Consider the following 5,038-nt stretch of genomic DNA (forward strand, 5'->3'; position numbering starts at 1 on the left):
CTGGATGCCAGCTCAGTGGTTTATCGTTTAAGTGCTCGAGCGCGAGGCTCATATTTCCTGGGTTCGAATCCCGTTAGGCGGTATCGTGGGCGCGCACTGCTGAGGAGTCCCACATTAGGACAAAACGGCCATCCACTGATTCCAGGTTTTCCATGGTGGTCTAGCTTCAATTGACTCATGATTTCAACTACATAAATATTAACTGAACCTCTAAATTATTTGATAAGCTGTAGTTTTTCAATGAAGAAAATATTAATTATAGTCAAATGTAAGTCGCTTACAAGTCAACATAAGAAGAAACAAACTAATGTCATAATTTTGATAGTCGAGATCATGAATCAATTGAAGCTAAACCACCATGGAAAACCTGGAAGCATTAGACGGCCGTTTCGTCCTATAATGGGATTCCTCAGCTTCAACTGATTCATGATCTCATCTATAAAAATTATTATAATAACCACAAAACCACTTCTGATAATGTCACAATTGTAATTATCATAAATCAGTTGTCAGATTAGAGTTTTAGATGTAATAGGAGTGAATAATTTTAGTAAAATCAAAATACATTCGAAACATCTCATAATTTCAATCATCATTTATGTGTAAATAAACTTTAAACTTTGAATAATCCAAAGTACATTTGAATACTCACTTGAAACTAAACTACCCACATAATTTATTAATGAAATAAAATCCTGAAATTCCAAAAAAACTTAAAATTCCAACATGTAGGTAGATAACACTTTGAAATATGTAAATATATGTAGTTTTTCAATTTCTCCAAAGCTGTTAAACTGTTTGAATATTTTTTATATGGTTAAGATCATGAGTCAATTGAAGCTAGACCACCGTGGAGAACCTAGAAGCACTAGACGGCCGTTTTGTCCTATTGTGGGACTCCTCAGCAGTGCGCATCCACGATCCCGACTCGCGAGATTTGAACTCAGGACCTACCAGTCTCACGCCAGAGCACTTAACTGATAGACCACTGAGCCGGCATCCAACGGTGTTAATGTCTAACCTCAACCAATCCACGAAATTGCGCGACCAACTTCCATTGTACTGAGGTAGATGCCTGTCTCTATCTCACATGGATTAGCTCCACTGGCCACGACTTCTCACTAGAACTCCAGGAATTACCTCATGGAGTCAGTCACTAGTGAGCATATTTCGACTTTTTGTTCCTGTCATCTAGATATTTCGACAAGTTATCCGTTTTTCTGTTTGTTTAAACATATTGTGTCTATTAATTGCATAACCTATTCTGGTTCGTTTATGAAAGGTTTATAAAATTTCGCTGTACAAGCTACAAAAAAACTCAGAGATATGATGGTTTATGACAATATATATATCGAAAAGAATGTACATTATTCAGACGTTGATTGTGGAACTGCCAACACCTAACTGGTAATCACTCAATATTTATCGTCAGGATTGATCAATAAATAAGAAACGGAATTTTGTTGAAATACTTTGTTATGAGAATTCTATATTGTACGAAAAATATAGTATCGAATAAAGCCAATAATGATAGTAACTATAAATTAATATCATGCAAAGTAACTGGGTAGAAGATTGACTAAAAAATTTTTTCGAAATTTATAAAATCGTTGTTCTCTATGAATTTTTGAATGAATGGTCTCAAAATAGTTGGAAGCCATTTGTATGAAACACATTAGGAAATTGTATACGTAAAACGTTTAGTGATTAAAATAAGAAAGAATCAATTCAAAGTTGTTTACAAAATATTCGTCGTACTGAATGATTCAATTTATCTTCATGATGCTTAACAATGAAAATATGAAATTTCAGAATATTCTACGTAGTTGAAATACTATATCTCTAAATATATTAACTAAATAACAGTAAGTCAAGATCTAATTGATTATTGACATACTAAAAAAGATAGAACATATATTACAGAAATCAGCTAATGTATTTTAGTCACATTCATGTCTAGTCCTTAGTTCAGTAGACTGGTGGTTAAGAGATTTCACTTTCCAGGTTCATATTTTGTTCAGCCTGACCATATCAGTCAGGTTGTAATACAAGTACATACATAGTAAAGTTACGAGTCAAGGCAGAGTACACAGTGAAAAGAACTGATCCATAATATCAGTTCTAATGAAGATCAATTCCTGCTCGATTACACCAGTTGTAACATAAGTAACTGCATCACTAAGTGACTCTGGTTTCAAACCGTAAATGAACACCAGCTCTTTTAAGATTCCAGGTAGGCCTTGAAGGTTTGAACCTACTAAAATAAGTCAAAACTTAAAAAATGTCTTCAACCATTTAGGATGCAGACATTGCACAAAAAAAGAATTTTAGAAACAAAGTAATGATCTCCCGTCTGCAAAAAAAACGTCCGTAACAATTGCTCAAGATCTTAGTAAATGGTATTTCCTTCTTACCCTTCATATTCCTTTGAAATGAACTATGGTCTAATCCTAGTAATCTTACACCAAATTCTTCTGAATTTCAGAGCGTTAACTTTAGTTTAATACATGAAAACCACTTAAATACCGTGTTGTAGCCGGTCGAAGTTGTGCTATTAGAGTGCAAGCTCTTATTATGATCTCTCTTAGAATTGCAATGTATTGTTAATATAACAGAAAGTTTTCAACTGACTTATTATAATAATGGAACAACTCAACACTTAAAATTTACGATTTTTAAATTCTTGTGTATAACGTATTATCCTTTACTTGTTCTTGGGCTTTAAATATTTAGATCTTCAGTACAGTACTTAACTCGCTCTGTAGCTCTTCTAGGGTTACTGCTGGTCCCAAGCCCAAGTAAAGGAGGAGGAATGAGCGTAGGGTCAGTAACCCCATCCCGTAGAAAACAACTTTTTTAAAAAATGTTAACCGGAATAAACAAATTCAACCATTTAAACTCTTCCCTCCGAGTAGGAATATTTTCTTTCAGTAGAATTATGACGCCTCATGATGAAAGCCGAAATTTTCTGGAAGTCACAAGGCCGACCACCCTTCTAACTTTAGTGGTCCTATATCTGACTCCAATTGGATTGTATGCTAGTTGTCATCGAAATGCGTATGAAGTCTATCCTCGTATATAATCATCGACCTTACTCACGTTAGTGTATAATGGAATTAAATAAGTCAAATACGAGAATGGATTTCGAATACGTATAGTTCATACAACCGTTGATCCAGACAAACAATCGGAGAAACGAAGAGAAGAGAACAAAGTGAAAAGACGCACCGTGGAGAATGCACGTGAGCCTACTCCATTTAATCAAGCGTTCATCAATATTTATAGCCAGATAAAAATAGGTTACAGACATGTAATGAATTGGATAAGAAGTGTACACACATACACTCATGTAAATACACTCAAGATTAATAAGCAAATAATTACCAAGGTCAAAATATGACTTAAGTAGAAGTAGAGACTGACCAGTTGCAGTCCTAACACATCGATGGGAAGATTCAAACAAACAGTACTAAGTGAATTTCAACTTCATCCCATTGCACAAGCAAGTGACTATCAGGACTCAGTGGCCGAGTGGATAATGCGATGGCGTTTGAAGCGAAAGATACTGGGTTCGAGTCTCAGAGTGAACATCAACCCTGAGATGCAGGTACATCCAGCTGACGAGTTCCAAATAGGGCGAAACGCGCGTCCTGTATTCCACTGCTAGCCACTATCCAACTCTGCTTACCATGCTTGTGAATTTAGGCTATATCGAGGCAATACGCACAGTATGCACATATGCCAATTAGAGACTGATCAGCTGCAGTCCTAAAAACATCAATGGGAAGATTCAAACAAACAATACTAAGTGAATTAAGTAGAATAGATAATTTGGCCTGTTCAGAAACTAGAATAAAGTATATGGGCTTAAGATAGAAACCAACACGACATAACAACCAGAGTAATAATTTTTATAGGTACATGGAACGTCCGGATAATGTGAGAGACCGGAAGGGCCAGTCAAGTAGCAACGGAAATGAGGATACAACTTGATAGTAGTCGGCATCAGCGAAACTCATTGGACCCTAGCTGAACGGAAAAGATTAGGTACGGGAGAGATGCTGCTGTACTCTGGCCATCAAGATGAAAACGCTTCACACATGAAGGAAGTTGCTCTAATGTTGTCCAAAGAAACATGTAATGCACTTATAGGATGGGAATCTCATCGATTCAGGATCATCAAAGCATCATTCAAAACAAAGAAGGAGGGGATCACAATGAATATTGTCCAACGACATGCATCCACTGATGATAGCAGTGAGGAAGGTAAAGATCAGATTTACAAGAGACTGTAATTGATCATGGTGAAGTTTTCAGGAAAGGACCTGACAATCCTGATGAGAGATCTAAACGCCAAAGTCGGAATGGACAGCACCGGGTATGAAGATATCATGGGACGACATGGACAAGGAGAAATGAACGAAAATAGTGAGTGATTTGTAAATTTATGTGCATTCAACAAATTGGTTATAGGCGGAACAACATTTCTACACAAACGCATACATAAAGCTACATGGATCTCACTGGACCACACCACGGAGAAACAAATTGATCATATTTGCATCACTAAAAATTCACAAGTTCAATGAAAAACGTGAAAACCAGGAGAGGAGCTGATATAGACTCAGATCACCGCCTGGTTGTGGCCAAGATGAAACTGCAGCTGACGAAGCATTGGACAATTGGATAAACAGCAGTACAAGATCCTAATACTTCCTTTCTTCGAAATACCAGAAAACTCAACAAATTAGGGATAGTTCTCAACCGCAGGTTTGAAGTCTAACAAGATCTACTGGAGGAAGAGGAAACTACAGTGGAGAAGAACTGGGAAGGGACCAAAGAAGCACTAATTTTAACGTCTCCGAAGGTTCTGTGCCGTAAGAAGCGTCATCATAAGGAATGGATCTCTATCGAAACCGTAGACAAGACTCAAGAAAGGAAGAACAAGAAGAAGGTCAAGCCAATCACTGAGATCCAAGGACAGAGGAAAAGATGGGTAGAACATTTTGAAGAACTGTTGCATAAACCACATCCATTG

Source organism: Schistosoma mansoni, chromosome 2 (assembly GCF_000237925.1).
Source record: "Schistosoma mansoni strain Puerto Rico chromosome 2, complete genome".
Classification (NCBI taxonomy): domain Eukaryota; kingdom Metazoa; phylum Platyhelminthes; class Trematoda; order Strigeidida; family Schistosomatidae; genus Schistosoma; species Schistosoma mansoni.